Source organism: Erithacus rubecula, assembly GCF_903797595.1.
Source record: "Erithacus rubecula genome assembly, chromosome: 4".
In the NCBI taxonomy this organism is placed as follows: Eukaryota; Metazoa; Chordata; class Aves; order Passeriformes; family Muscicapidae; genus Erithacus; species Erithacus rubecula.
This window is the reverse complement of record NC_136686.1, coordinates 28179278-28196422: the sequence shown is the minus strand read 5'-3', so window position 1 is coordinate 28196422 and position 17145 is coordinate 28179278. Positions and strand designations below refer to the sequence as shown.

General features: G+C 38.1%; 1 long non-coding RNA gene across 2 annotated transcripts in view; it reads right to left on the bottom strand.

The window, feature by feature from the left end:
- LOC306800981 overlaps nt 1–455 on the bottom strand; it is a 28505-nt gene extending 28050 nt beyond the window's left edge. Inside the window, exon 1 of one of the 2 annotated variants that reach the window (XR_013773957.1) lies at nt 327–455. This is a non-coding gene — a long non-coding RNA (uncharacterized lncRNA). The remainder of the gene's footprint in view (nt 1–326) is intronic. The other variant, XR_013773958.1, reaches the window with a different exon arrangement.
- Between the last annotated feature and the right edge of the window lie 16690 nt (nt 456–17145).

Genomic DNA, 17145 nt, shown 5'->3' with positions numbered 1-17145 from the left:
AACAAAACAGGAAGCTGCACTACCTTATTCCATATGCTGAAAGCAGGTCCACAAAGTCAAAACAAACCAATTTGCTCAAATCAATTTATTAAACCACTGTAATTACCATAATTTGCTTAAACTATGTTGCCAATACCCCGTGACATTGTCTATATGTGTAGCACAGTTAAACATTTAAAATTTCAACCATAAAACTCATCTTGGTTTAAAAAATTTATAGCAATACACTAATATGCTCAACACAAAAAGTCACAAACACTTTTCCTTCTTATTTGCAAGAAACTGTCAATCACAAAACAAGGTACTTTACTGAGAAACTCTCTTACCCTTTCTGTAGTATTTCAGAATAGCAGCTACTCTTGGCCACATGACATGGCTCTTGAGAGGGTCCTGTGCAAGGCTAGGAATTGGATAGATGATCCTTGGAGTCACTTTCAATTCAGTTTACTCTGTGATTAAATCAGAATCAAGTGGAGAAGCTTCTTTTCCCAAGGTGAGACTTTTCCTAGGAGACAAATACCTACATGTCAGAAAACCTTAGTTAAAATTACAGCTATACAGGATGTAGGATCACTTTCAGAGAACCACATGAACAATAATCAAAATAATTGAAAAAAAAAATTAGCAGTCAACACAGCTCACTAATGCAATAGCCAAAAAAAGCGTAAGAAAGAACAGATTAGGAGATTCTCATTATACTTTCAAAACTTATCATTTCTCAATCTCTTGATGTAAATCAAGGATTCAATTTTAATATAAAATTAGTGCCCTATCAGACAAATAACAGAAATATAAATAAATCAGCCTTGCAATTAGTTTAGCCCAGGGTTATAAGTAACTCTTCTAAATGAACTAAGAAGCACACCACAGAATTCCCAATGTATTTAAAGAACCTCCTTGCAAGACATGGACCTTCTTCACCCTGCTCAGAGTCAGATTTGAGCATGTAGCCTTCAAGTTGATGATCTTCACATGATGGGCTCTGCCCAACTCATAACTCCACATAAATTCATAGGCTCTAAACAATGGGATTTAGAAATAGGGGATGAAAAATTTGCTGTGGGGAAGAGGGATAGAAGACTTAAGACCTAATTACTTCAATCTGACATAAGAATTAGTATCTCAAATGATAAAGACAAAGCAATACAGACGAAGGGCAAGCAAGCAGGCAATATTTTTCCGTGTCAGACTATATATATCTGCTAATAAACCAAGAACTCCAAAACACCCCACTGGTTATGGAGGCAGAGCTTTCTGTTTCTTTAGCCCTTCATCTTCCCCATTATGAAGTCTGACCTTCATCAGCTTCAGTGCTTGATTTCAGCATTTTCTTTCAGATACTGTGGAGACAGATCCCATTCCACTGGTGGAATTACACTGCCCCATTCCACAGGTGGAAGGGACACAAGGCAGCCCACTATGGATGAACTAGACCTGCCCCAACTCAGAAATATTTCTCATGTATCTACCACACATAGCCAGTCATCTACATCCTGCAAAGTTTAAGAAGCAGAACTATTCAGCAGGATCAGATTTGTAGCAGAAAGGTAGGCATCAGTTTTCTTCTCCTGATTAGATTTTCTTCTAATTTTATTCTAATTCTAACTAAATTTTCTTCTCTGATTAAAGGAGAACAACCTAGAACATTTAAGCCTCTGAAAGGCTTAAATGAAAGACTCATTGTTATTTAGTAAATTCAGTTTATTACATGAAACTTCATAGAGTGGAGAAAGGAAGCTGTGATACCTTATCATTAAAAGGCCATTACTTTAGAAGTAGTTCATTAAAAGAATAATATGTATTGTAGAAAATACTTATGAAATAAAATATGCAGTACTATAGATCAAATACATTCTACCAGTATACAGGTTATGAGGCTGAGAAAAATACTCCTTCTTCTAAAGCCAGAATGTCATATCCATACAGTCAAATGTATTTGATAATTTTTATATATTTAAATAGGAACTGGGATTATTCATTAGCTGGCTGAAGTCAGCACTATGGTTTGTGCAACCTCGTGCAACATTCTTTATTAGTGAGTCTTTTGATCATACAATTATTTTGTTTGCAAATAAGAACAGCTTTTTGTCATCAGCCACAGTAAGGTGCCAGTTTAGCTCACCCTGGAACAAGGAAGATGTGGGAGTAAGCCAAAGGTAAAACTTTGTAATACTAAACAGCAGGTTGTCTGCTGTCTTCAGCATTAGCATTTAAGTTCACTGCAGCTCAACTCATTTTGTATCAGAGGAGATTTATATCAAGCTGTGGGAAGGCATGTCAGCTTCTGGTTCTGTCTTACAAAATTACCATCAAGAACATGGATCATAAGGAGCAAAAAATAAAAGCAAACTTAGGGAAATATTTCATGTGCTACCAAAACTTGTAAAGGTTACCCTAATGCTAAACATCTTGCTCTTTGAGATACTTTTTGAAAAAACAGATTTTCTTTTCTAATTGATGTGTATAGTAAACTGGAATTCTATATAAATGCAAGCCAGTATCAAACTACATAATTTGCTTTGTCTTATGCCATTCTGAAGTAATATTTACTGTTCATTTGTCCTTTTGCTGCCTCCTTAGGCTGAGATCCCCAAAGGTGCAGTGCCAACAGCAAACATTCACAAGGACATTTTGACCATAGTATTAGACTACTCAATTTGAGGGAAAAAGCACCTTGAGGATAAAACCTGGATAATTTACATCCTGAAAAAGATTTTCTATCTGGGATGCAACCAAAAGCCCAAGTTTGCTACTTCCTCTCAGAACAATACTTTATTAAATGTAGATCTTATGATACAATCTTTCATAAAAGTATTTTCAATAGCATTGAAATATTTGACTATACAAATACAGACACATAAGGAAAAAAACCTCAAGTTGTCTCTTTGTTCAAACATTTAGCTGTGAACATGCTTTTCAAACACAGCACTATTATTTAAAATTTCACTGCATTAAGACAGAACTTCTTTATTGAAAAATGTTTGACATCACCAAGTGAAAAAGAGCCCACACACAAAAATCTCTCCCTATTTTACTGCCTTCCACTGCTGTTACATCAGCCCAATACCTGTGACAAATTAACTCTACCTTGCAGCCAAGTGAATTTCTATTAGTGACTTCTTATGGAGGAAAGTAAAAACAGGAGAGTCAAGAGCTCTGCCCATCAGACAAAACCAGCTGTCATTCTGCTTAACTTCCACAACAAATGTCCTCAGACCCACAGGAGAGAAAAGAAACACCATTTGGCATTTAAACTTGAGGTGCCAGGATTCATTAAAGCAGAAAACAAGTCTGGATTGATTACTCCAATTTTAAAAGGTCATGAATTGCTAAGGTTTTTTTGTTTCTTTTAATGCATATTTAGTTGTTTTACCAGGCAATTGTTTTAAATTGTAAATTATAACCCTGTATAATGGGTACTGCCTTAATTAGATTTTAACTATATGCTAATCTGGAAGGGGGGGAGATTGTTTCATGCTTTCTCAAGGTCTGCTAATAAAGACTGCATATCCCATAAAAATACTAATTTAGAATCAATATAACTAACTTTTATAACTGAGTATATCCATGTGACTTAAAGGTGCAGCGCTTCCACAAATGATGGCCTTTTAGAAACATTTAAATTTCATTTGAAAGTACCATTTTTGCTTCTATTACATGCCCAGTGATTTATATCAACCATTTTCCAAGCATAGAGAGAAAAGCAATGCAGAGAAGAACATAACTACAGTAAAGTAAGTAGACCAAGTCATAAAGGCTTCACCTGTGCTGTGTGGTTACAAGAGACAGCATTAAAATCAGTCTAGCTTGGGCTCAAAATCAAACCAAAGACCTTCCAGAATCAGCAGTAAAATATTTTTCCATCTTCAACATTTTGCTCAGACTTTGCTTATGGACTCACAAACTCATAACTGTCTACTTTTATTTTACTGAGTCTACAGATGACTTCATTTTTAATCCTAAAAATTTTACCAAAGTGATAACCAAAGATATAAAGCTTATCAGTATAATCAGCAGTAAAATAACAACAGTGCTATTTTCATTCATGACCTCATCTTTGAAATAAATAAAAAATAAAAAAAAATCTTTTTCAAAAGCATTTCTTCTTAAAGGAAATAAAAATTCTTCAGTAATGCCAAATTTAAGTAAGTAGAAATAGAGAAGAAATAAGGCCAGCACATCTAATGCGTCCATAAGCTTAGGAGATAAACAACATCCAAAGCAGCCTGACCCCTGACTGTGTGATGTGGGGGGCAGATCCCAGCAGCAGAGGAGCACTCAGTCAGAAGGGAGCAGAGGACAGCTGCACTCAGCTAATGGTGTGTGCCACCCCAGCACCAGCCCAGTGCAGCAACCAGCTGACATACAGCCATCACTGAAAATTGCTCTAATTTGGTGCTTATCACCCATCTTCCTCATATCTTGGTAACAGGAAGGAACATAAACATGTGCTTAAATATGCTGCTCACATCACACAAAAGTTGAAGGCTAAATTTACTTCCCTTACATCAATTACTCCAACAGAAAATTGGTATGGAGGCAGTTCTGTTGAACCTGACCTTCACACCTGCATCATTGTCTGCAATCACTGACCAAAATTACAGCATACAGACTGTTCCATTCCTTCCCATATCCCAATTTTCCATGCACAGCCACCAAATTTCACCTTTGGAGTTGTGATTAATACAAGTATTATCACATGGATTAAAATGTATTTAAGGAAAGAAGTTTAGACTTAATTGCTTCAGAAAGGCTCTGTGTTCCAGCATGGTATACAACTCCTTTAAAGGTAAAGCTGTCCCTATACAGGGCATACAGAACCTGTGAATAATCACTAATACCTCCTCGTGTCTCAAAAAGAGCTGAAGACCAAAGATCTAATAAGAGGCCAAAATAATACCCATACCCTTTCCCCCATTATGCATAATTTCAGAAGTTCTTCTGGAACAAAGTGCACCTGAATTTACTTCAAGAGGTTTATATGTTCACAAGTCCAGAAAGAGATCCATCAAAATGCTCAAATAATCACATTGTGCTTTAAAATCTGAGCAAAGCTGCACAGGAAAACCACAATGCAATTTTTATTTGCCAAAGATGCCTACCTGCAGCTGCCAGTCATTTCTACATTTCTACAACTTCAAAGAGCACCACTGTGAAAATATACATTGCTCTTGAAGATGCTCACATAACACCCATCTTAGAGAAAACTTGCTTTCTGTCCTGAGCAGCATTTCAGACACTATACCCATGGCTTTTATTTGGGCTTTTGTTTTGTTGATTGGGGTTTTTTGTTGTTGTTGTTGTTTTTAGCTTGAAAGGCACTTTACCCTTACTAAAGCAAATTGCTCCTTTCCATAGTGCTCTGTCAATAACAATCCTGCATACTAAAATGATATTAAGTCTTCACAATGAGATTTTCTGTTGATGCCCAAAAATACATCTGCAAGAAAGGGTTTATTCAGAACTAGGTTTCTACACTAAAATAATAATGTTCATATTCCTTCTCCCTCACAGCTGCTGTTGATTACAGGCTCAAGATGAAACATTAGCAGAGGCTAATTCTGAAATACAGACCTTAAATATTACCCTTTTTATTTAACTGCTTACCTTCTGATCTGACTCCTGGCATCTGCAGTTTATGATCAACAAATATTACTAAAAGCTTTCATATTTTAATTACAGATACAGGCAGAAATAATTCAACAGAACATAGAAAAAACCCCCTTTGTGCTCAACATGGGGCTGGCAGTCTGAAACCCTTCCTTGCCTACATCACCCAGCAAATAGGTAGAGTGCTATTGGATGGGAATTTATCATGTTCTCTGGGGATAATAACTAGAATTTCCCAAGGTTAGACACACACCTGTGCCCAAAGTCAACCTGTGCAGCACTGTCGTGCTTTCTGCCTGTGGCTGTGTGCCTGTGGAGCACTTCAGTATGCTGGACACACTCATTTCTGAAGCTCCCAATGAAGCAAGCATCTATTCCACTTTTAGGAATGAAAGGACTCTAGAGTTTAAGTGCACCATCCACAACATGAAGGAAAAAAGCATTTGTTTGAGGGATATGCTTGCCTTTAAACATAACTTCTGGACACCAGTGTTACATTAACAGTGTCCACCATCAATTAGGATGAAAGAGTAAACAGAGAACTGAGAAACAATCAGCAATTTCTTTCTGATTAATTTAACATTCATGTTGGAAGGGAATTCTGGAAGTCATCTGGTCCTACCCCCTACTCAAAGGGGAGCTAACCACAGTAGGTTGCTCAGTGCTGCATCTGATCAGGTTTTGAATATCTTCAAGGATGGAGATGTCACAAACTGTCTGGGCAGCCTGGTCCAGTGCTCAGCCACCCTAAAAAGAGTAAATCTTCACTGCATTCAAAGAGATTTTCCTTATTTCACTGCCTCCTATCCTGCCACTCAGCACACTGAGAAGAGCCTGGCTTCATCTTCTTTTCTCACCTCCCCATCAGGCCATTACACACATGGGTAAGATCCCTTTGAGCTTCCCTTCTCCAAGTTGAATGGTCCCAGCCACTCCTTGTATGTCAGATGCTCCAAGACCTTTGCTCCTCTCCATGACACTTTGCTGGACACAGTCCACTCTCTTGGAGTGAGACAGACACAATCCTGCTGCTGGGTCTCACCAGGGCTGAGCAGAGGGGAGCAGCATAAGTGAGCATGAAATTTTAACTAGATTCAGTGTTGCACACTCCTTTCCCACACAGCTGAGAGGGAATGACCTGTCTAACAGAGAGAGAAATCCCTTCTCTCACTTCTGAACCACAGAATTTGAATTTATACTTCAAAACGTTGTCAATTTATTAAGTTCACATTGCTAGGAAAGTAAAACCACTTTCATCCTGAGGTGTAAATCTGAATTAGCAAAAATCTCTGGGCTTGTTACACAACCTATAAAGTAAAACACAATCACAGTTGTTCTTTCACTTATCCAAGCTTATCATACTGATGCCAAAAGGATGGCAAATTATGTTCCTACAGTATCATAGAATTACAAAACAAAAGCAAATAACAATTCATATAAAACTATTATGACCTCCAGCTTTCAGAACTGGCAATACAACCAAATTTACCCTTAGAGATTTTTACTAATAGTTAATAATAAGAGTAGCTAATGAGAAATCTAAAGGACTCCATTTTTATATTGTACGTATATAAATTACACAGGATTCTAAAAAGAGGCCCAGTTCATCTTAGATCAACTTCTGAGTAAGCACAGGAGTAAATATAGCTAAAGTTTGAAACTCTTCCTGTGGTGATTCATTTGTTTTTACCATGTGTCTTGTGCAATGGGATCTGTACATTAGGACAACAAAACAAAGCTTTCCTCTGTGTGGGCAGAACCTATCGTGCTGTCAAGGCTACTGAAACATAAGCAGAAACAAAAAGATTAAAACCAGCTTTTGAATGCAAGATATTTTACATGATATTTAGAGTAAGGACCTTCTGCCTTTTTTTTTTTTTTTTTTTTTTTAATAGCTGAACTCCACCTTACCAGATCACGCATTTCAAGTCTTTGTACCACAAATGTATGCAAGACCCTGCATTACAAAAAAGACTGAGGTAAAGGGCATTTTTATAGAAGCACCAGGGTAGTTTTCAGAACAAGCCCACTTGCACCTTAAGATGAATACAAGTCCAGGCTGCCTTTATTAAAAAAGCTGGACTTCTAACTCCCTGTAACTCCTAATTTCCTTAACATTTTAGAATCCAGCTAGGAAAAAAGGCAAAACACATCCAATTTTTATACTGGAAGGAGAAATCTCTCTAAAGCAACGTGGTCCCATTTTGTGAGTCAGGACTGTGTATAACACCATAGGAATGGATGGCTAGAATATTCTCAATAAGAAATGCTGCAGTGACATACATTACCCTACCCAGGAGACAATCAGCTAAACATGCATCTGGTTAACATCAAGTAGTTGTTCTTTTCAGGATTATAACTTTTTCTTTGTCATCTCTGACTATACACATGTCTGTATAAAGAGATCTCTCTCAGCAAAAGTTCACAACTACAGCAATAGATAAATGCAAGCTCACTCTGTCCATGCATTGGGAAAGACATTTCTTAGTGGGACACCATCAGTTTGCACACAGCCTCATGCATCAAACACACACCAATCCCATACCCATTCTGGCTTATTTATGGCTCCAATTATGCACCAGGCACCTCTATGCAAAAAAAAAATTTAAAACCAAAAAAACTGTTTTCATACCTCTTCTTATTTTTTTTTTTACATATTTTATTCACCTTTTTGCTTTCTTTAGACTTTTCCAGTTATAGCTATGAAATACAAGCTAGTCAAAAATCCCATTTTTCTAGTAGTTATTCATTAATTTGGAGAAAAATAAAAACGCCTTTATGTCTTCTTTACCAGCTCTTAAAATCCCAGTGTTAAGTTCTTCATGTTCAGTAGAAGATTGCAATTATAAAGCAAGCAGAAGAAATTATTTCAAGGTAAGGTAGACTCTGCCAGTGAAGTTCAGACAAAGCAGACAGTATTTTCAGGTACAATCCCAACAGCATTTTATCCACCTGCCCTCCTTCCCCCAGTTCCCTGCCACCTATTTCAGGTTCTCAGATCCATGTATCTATATGGAACTGACAGTTCAGTTCAGTGGCAAACAGGAAGTGTTTTGAAAAGTGATTAATTCTTCAATAGTTATCCAGTACTCCAAAGCAGTTACTCAATAGACAGTTGACTCTTACTGGAATAACACTACATTTAATACACATACTGCTGATATTCTTCTTTGTGTTACAGGATCTTTGGGTACAAATTTGAATTGGACTTCTCCCCACTTTACAGAAAGAACACAAATGATGTCAAATCTCTTTTTGTTCAAGTATAAAACTTGCTGCTAGAGACTAGCTAGAACACTGAAGTTTGAAGGCACGGCCTTATTAAATATTAACATTCTGCTGGATTTTTATATTCCATTTCAATATATTTGTGGCCAATAACCATCCATTTTCCCCTCACTTGCAGAAGCCGAGCAGGTGTGCAGGTAGCTGGTTACCAAGACAACATACTGGCAAGGGATTAGAGCAGACACTTGTATGTGTATAACTCTGAATAATGCAAACACTGTTAAGTGATACATTTTTCATTATTTGAATATCACATGATGCTTTATGCCATTTAATATTTTTTTGGCTGTTGAACATGCTCCTGTTAAGAACTCAATTCAAACCTCACAAGCAAATGTAATTATAGTTTCATTATAACAATGAAAATACCACTTTACGCATTTCTTCCATGAGTTCAATAAGCAGTTATACAAACATCTATTCCATTTCCTACATCTCACATTTAGAAGAACTAAGCACCAAGCAAGAGACATTAATAAAAACAAAAGTGAGATGAGGAAATGTATCAGAACTCTATCAGATACATAACCACTTCACCAAGAAGGCTGGGTACTTTGACAAGGCATGTCTTTGCAGCAATTATTACCTCATTGCTCTAGAGACAGATACCAGTCCTTTAGCAATGCCTTAAATTCTGTTTTGTTAAACTGTGGAAAGCACTGCAGAACATTTTAAAGTGCTATATCAACAAACTATGAATTACAGTGTTAACCAACAACCTTTAATAAAAAAAATGAGCACAGGTAAATAGAAACCGCATTTTAAAATGTCTTTATGTTCTCCAAGACCATTTGAAATGCACCTATTCAAAACAAAACCTTTAAGAGATTTGAATATATATCACCACATCCTAATTTCAATACTTCATTTTTATTTTACACACACTGCCAGAGGACAGAAAACCTATGGCTTTCCCCATACTTCTCATAGTAATAGCACATTTCAGCTGCACCAAAATGCGTCGAGAAAAGCACAAAATAATGAGAAATGGCTCTTTTTGATCCACTACATACAAGATCAAACAGCTGCATTTTATAATTCAGCAAACCTCAATCTCCACTTTACCCATGACAATCATCCACAATACGAGAGGGAGAAATACTGAAGTTTCCTTATGTAGATGGAAAATGTTAAGTGCTACTGTCATTCTGTTTTCTGCAACATGAAGGAGAAAGAGATTCAAGAACCTTGTCCTTCCAACAGGTATTGCTAGGACTGAAAGTAAGAGCAAAAGGTTCAAGTGCCATCACTTCAAATTTGTAGATTTCAAAATAGGAAGATAAAACCTGATGTATTTTAATGGATGCACCTGGGCTTTTCAAAGGCAAAGCAGAACAGAAAAGACAAGTTCATGTGCTTTTCATCCTCGTTCTATACTGTAACTACTTCCTGCTAGAAGCAAACTGCCTACCCTTGCCCAAAAGTGTAGCAACACTTACTCTGCCTCAACAAACATTCTCAGGTATGTTTCAGAACCAGATCTCCACAAAATACTTAAAGTTACTTGGGTTTTATCTCATTTCATACTTTTTTCTGAGCTGAGAAGATATAGAAGAACATGGTGAGTATTACATGCACTTCTAGTAATTGGAACTATCCTCCTTTGAAATACCTAGTGGCTAGATAACTCACCTGTCCTCTCAAAGTCCTGCTAAAAACAAAGATGCCTTTGAAAAACCTGCACACCCAGGATCTAAGGGTAGGAGGGAATTAAGAGTAGAAGCTCAATTGCTGAGTATTTAAAACCAGACTGAAGCTGCTGAAGTTTGTGGGGATGAAGAAAGTGTTTATGTATTTCTCAGTACTTTGGCTTTAGGGCTTTCAATATCACAAAGTCAACAAAAATTAGACTCTGTGAGCTTGAAGAACCTTAGTTTAGATCTTCATAGATGAAAAATGCAAACCCTGGAAGCACTTCGGCACAGGTGACTGATCACTGGAGAAATCCCATTCAGTTCAATGAAGCAACTTGCACGGCCAAAATGATGCTTTTAATTAACTATTTCCAGGATTCGCATTTTTAATTTTGCTGCAGACTGCTCAGAAAAGATGAGAGACTCAACCTGTCAACTGCTTAATTAGACTGGGTTTCAATTCTCAGACCAGCTTCCTCCAAAGAAACAGCCATCTGTTTCATGTTGCAAACTCCCCTAATGTCTCTCCCTGCTTGATACTGGATTCAAGATAAATACTTGCTAAAATCAAAGATCCAACCACACAAGGACACTCTTATAGGGTTAATGCCTCTATAAGCTCACTGAAGTCAGAGGCTTTACAGCAAAATTTTTTTTTTCACGCCACAGCACTTCCCTGTCTGGCCCACTGGACTCACTACCCAGTAAGGAGGGAGGATAAGAGACAATACAGATAATCAAAATTCCAGACAAAATTGAAATTAAAAATTCTACAACTCTATTTCATAGTGTAATTTTTAAAGAATCAACTAGTTTTCTGCTCCTGTTGCTTTTCACATAATATTTGTTTGTAACAGCAAAACAGTGATACAAAACACAACTAAAGCGTCTTGTCATTAGAAGGCAGACCAGTATGTACCTCTTGACCCCACCACAAAGTGCTGGAGAAACCTCAGCAAACAGCCAGATGCTCACCTAGCTCACTCCTCTTCAGCAGGAAAGGGGGAGGAAATAGGATTACAAAGCTTGTGGGTGGAGATAAAGGCAGAGGTATTGCTTACCAATTACTTTCACAGGCAAGACAGATTGAACAGATGAAAACTCCTTCAATTTGTTGTCAAGAGAAACACAAGACGAACATCAAAGCAACATCATTGCTCCTTTCCCCTCTAGACTCAATTTCACTCCTCCGCCCCCTGAGCCGCACAGGGGAAACAGAGGCATTACAGTCAATACACAAGGGTTCCTCTCTGCCACCCCTTCCCTCTTCTCCTTGCTCCAGCCCAGCCTCTTCCCAAAGGAAGCTGTTTGTAAGGAAAAAATTTGTCTGCAGCGTGGGGCTCCTCCTCAGGCTACAGTATCTGCTAAGGTACCAGAAAGCATCTTTTCCTCCCCCTCCTCCTTCTTCTCTGACCCGCTACTTCCATTGTGATGTCCAAAACACTTTTCTCCCTCCTCCTTTTCCTGTCCAGCATTTTTTGTCCCTTTTTAAACAGGTTTTTCCTCCTGTTTCCAGTGGTGAGCTGTGTCCAGCTTGGGGCAGCCCCTGGCCCTTCTCACAGAGACCATCACTGTAGCTCAGCACCCTCAAAACTCTCCATTGCACCTAATGCAATGACAAACACCTCTAAGTTCATGGAAAGAGATAGAGATTGAACAGTATATCAAAGTCTCAAATCTCAGCCAGAAATCAAACACTGTGACATCACCCACAAGGAATTACAGATTAGAGTGGGTCAACAGAGGAAAACAACTCTTGTGATGTAACTAAAAGCTCTGGGGATGTTAAGGAACATAAGAACAGAAGTACCTCTCTTGAAATAAGACCATAAAGAAAGCCACTTCATTTTAGCTCTTAGGGATGAGGGAGAAAGTTTACTGAACTTAAAATCCACTCATCTTCACAATATAACTACAATTTCTCAACTGTGTTTAGAGCAGCAGCACTGCAAAAGGCTAAGCAGTGCTGACCTCAGCAGCAGCACAGAACTGTTTGTGCTGGAGATCACAGGCCCGTGAATAATTACCCACTCTGCTCCAGCCACTTCAGAGGCATTGCTTTATGAGATTTTGCGATTCTTAACCTTTATTTTATTGTGCTCATATCATGATCAATTACGTGGGTTTTAGGTTGGTGCACTTGCCCAAGTGTTTCTCATTTCTCCTCTGCTGTTGTCGAACTTTAGTCCCTAAGATTTCTTCATTAAACAGCATACATTTGTGTCAATATCCACTGCACTTGCCTACAGCATTTCCCTTGCTAAAGGGGGCTCTCTTACATGCCTTCAAAGAGGGGCTTTCAAAGATGTAACATAAACATGACTCTGTTCAATTTAATTACAACGGAAAGAGATATTCCCCATGGTCTCTGGCAATCCAAACATTATAGAACAGAGACTTCAACTGAGAGCTAATCTGATTTTAAAAAAACTTGTTGGCAAACACTTTTAGTTTAAGCTTCCATAAGACCCCAATATGTTATATTTCATTTTCTTGAGGTTATGTATGTTATCTATTTAAGAATCTAATTCCTCATTTTTAATAATAAACCTAAAGCATTTAAACTAACAGCTTTAAAACATTCAATATCATCAAGAGCAACCCTGTTAGTCATTATCACACACACATAGCTGCTTGTACTAACCATGATGGCCTCCAGTAAACAAACTGGAAGAGAAATTAAATTTTCACACTAATATAAATACAACTTCTCTTTCATAAATGATACTGTTTATATATCAAAGTGATATTTTTCAGGCAAAAGAAATTATAATATCCAATAGTACCCCTTTTCCATATGTTTTGGGTGAGTATTTTGTTTTGTTTTTTAAATCAAAGCACTGCTGTAATTTGATCTTCTAATTTATTACCATAGCCTGAAACTTCTGAATTGCAAACCACTAAGTTCTGCATCCTGCTGTTGATTCTTCTTTAATGAAAGAGAGCAAACATTGCTGTTCATCCTCTCCAGCCTTTCAAATACCTTTTACATAATCAACCTCATAGCTCTATTGAATCCTGCAGAGTTAAACTGCAGGATTTCTGATAAGGTTTTTTATCAAATTCAGTGCCACTCCAGAAACTGAGCATTAGTGTTGTTTACAAAACCTCTCCACCATTTCCTCCCACTAACAGGAAAAAAAAAACAAGCCAACTATAAAACCTAATTGTCTTCCAGTTTCATTGTCTGAAAATGGAAGAATTGCAGTTACTTCAAATCTGTTTCTCCACAGCAAGAGACAGTTGCAGACACCCATAAAGGTGTCTTTTCAACCCAGAGCTCTTACAGGTATTGTTTTTCCTGGACATCCATTTATGTCAATGCACACACAAAGATGATGAGTGCTACAGCACTCACAGTGACAATTTCTCATCATGTTTCCCTAACAGGTCTGACCTAATCATCCATTGGGGCGGCTAATTGATTTGGAGAAGTGTGGCTAAAATTTAGCCTGTTTGAAACTGAGGCAGTATGGACATAAAAAAAACAAATTTAAAAGCTTAGTAAGGCTGTCAACTCATGCCTGAAGAGGTATGGTAGGACTCCTGGATGCATACATGCTGAAACTCTGTTTTGATACTCAAATGGAAAACAAGTGCATTTTTTCTACATCCACAATCATTTATTCTTCATACTCAGATTCAGCACAGACTAAAAACTTCCCAACACCCTACAAAAATCTCCTGTTGTACAGCAGAACAATGGAAGACGCAAATCTGGGGAGGAACAAAAAGAGTCACAGATCAAGGACCCTGCCAAATGAGCATGGAGGATCTGTGCTAGCAGGGAGCTGGTTAAATTTGCTTTGTCATGATCCTCAATACAGAAAAACATCTAGGATTACATCTACAGTGACAAAAGAGCCAAAATCTTATTCAGGCCTGCTGGGTCCCAGTAAGCAAGAAGCAAAATGCTTGAAGCCTAGGTAGAATTTTTTGTAATATCATGGCACAGACACCATAATAAAACATTCATTCCTTTCCCAAACATTAAGTAAACAGATAGCTAAAAACATATAGCTTAAAGCCCTGGCTATAGGCTCCCCGCTACCTGCCAGAACATATTGAATGTCATCTTAAAAAAATGCCATTGCACAAAAAAAATACACCAGCCTTGGTAAGGCAAAACAGCCACCTGCTGCAGATGTAGTTTAATCCAACCTACCTTTGTGTTATAGTATCTGCAGTTTGCCCTAGGAGCACTGCCTTCCCCAGCTGGTTACTTTGGGAATTAATTGTTTTTAAAACTGATATTACAGCAGCAGGGTGGCAAACCCTTATGGAAAAGAGCTGTTGCTTTTTGGAACCACATGGCTCGACATGGAGTCAGCTCTGGTGACTGCTGCCCATATTTACCCCAACAGGTTAGTTCTGATGCCTACAAAGACACCAGTGGATCTGCACTTCAGCACACCAGCTCTAGGAAGACTGGCTAACTTGGCATTAGCATAGCACAAAAACCAGGATTCATTTCAAGTCAAACCCTCATCAGCCAAGCAGCTCTTCAAGGAGCCAGCCTGGCCCTATCAGGACCTGCCTGGCCAGGCAATGCCCAGAAGCAGCAGCACTACTGATGTGACTCCAGAAGAGCTCAGCTCAGTCAGCCTCACAGCACTGGTGTTACCAAACCCTGACAGAGCTGGGCTGTTCTTCACAAGGCCAGCTCTGCTCATGATCTTTTGTTGTCTGATCACACTGACAGCTGGAACTCCACTGCATCCCTGCACCAGGACATCCTCCTCCACCCTCAGCACTATCTCCTCAGTCACAAACTGCTTCAGCTTACAGAGTGCTATGGTTTGTCAGATGGATGATTCTCAGCAAGTGCACCTTACACATGGCAGCAGGCACAGATCTTTGAGTACAGCTAGCAATGCCAGCACACCACACACAATTTTATCTGTGCCCTTTTAAGCAAGGTGCCCTTGTTTAATGTCTGTGCTTCCACAGAAGCACTAGAAGAAAACTAAAAATACCTCCCTGCTGCTTTGCAGTCTGATTTTTTTTAGAAAATAACAAAGAGTCCATGAATTGTCCACACAGAATTAGATTGGTGCAGTTTAGATTATTTCAAAACTCACTGTATAGTTACATCCTTGGCATGGAGCAATTAGACATAGCTAAAATTTTTCAAAACCCATGCTGCTTCTGCACCCACTCCAAGACTGGGTCACTCTTTGTTGTGTGAACTATCTTCAGAAAGGAAAAGCTGACATTGAAAGGCTGCAAAGCTCCTAATTGCTAGACTTCTAAAAGAAACCAGAAAGATAGATCAATTTAAATTCTTCCCCAGAAAAAAACACTGTAAAACTCTGGGGTTTATTTTATGATCTGTGCTGCCGGCAATGGAATTACTCTGGAATATGTCAGAAATATTGAGCCTTTTCCTCAGTAGGGGACAAAAGGCCCAATACTAAAAGTATCTAGCTTCATATTAATTATATGCTCTATCTAGAGTCTGTAATACTTTTTACAGACATACAGGCTTTTACTGTCTTCTCTTTATAATCTGAAAGACAATCTACATCATCCTTCTGCTCTACTACAATAATTTTCCACAAATTAACTAGAAAAACAGAGACCTTTCAAAACTTGTGTGCAGTGATGTTGAATTTCTTGAAGGAAGCAGTGACAGAGCTATTATACCAGCTTTCACCCCAAGGGAAGAAAGTCTGGTAAGAGAAATGTCCAACACAAGATAACTTTAAGGAGAAACAGTAGAAAGAGATCTTGCACAATGAAAAGGGCAGCTGCTGAATGTGTTCTGCTGCCCTAAAACTCACAAGAACATGTGTCCTCAGACTTCAGACAGATAACAGGTAACAGCAGTGCTGCTGAAGATGGACCAGACTACTAAGAGAATACAGAGAATGAGACAGTCCTTCAGACACATTCTAAACACAAAAAAAAAAAAAAACAAAAACAAAAACTTGCCAATAAAACAAAAACCCACAACAGCAAAGAAATGTCCACAGTAAGCACATGAAAGAATCATAAATTCTCCACTGGAGTAGGGCAGACTTCATGTTAAATGTACACATACCTCCCAAAAGAAATTACTATCGCCACTCATTTTCAAAAAAAACCCAAACTGATGCTGAACAGTGGAGCAGACACATGACAGCTAATAAGAACAAGTTCTCAGGGATAGAAATTACAAAGATAGAAGCAAAATCCAAAGAGCTTATTGCTGTCAAGTCTGGGTGGCAGAACAATCTTAATCACAGAACACCAAAAGAACTGGTACATGAAATTTTAAGTCTGATAGCACAGATATTAAATAAATCCATCAAATGAGGGAGTACTGCATGACTGAAGAAAGCCAAATATGGTGCCTATATTTGGAAGGAAAGAGGGAGAAAGTCATTTTGGTAGCACAGACACATCAGTCATCTACAGATAGTACACAGATCTTGACAAAAGAATAGAAAACAAAAACAGATCAAATACATTACAGAAGACTGATCATGGCATACTAGTCCAAAATATCTCTTTTCTATTTTATTCCCATTAAAAAATGTGAATGTAACTTGTTTGGATTTTAATAAATCATTTGGCAAAGTACTACATAGGCTAAACTGGAAAAAGTGGGAGAAGTCAGCAAAAGTATAAG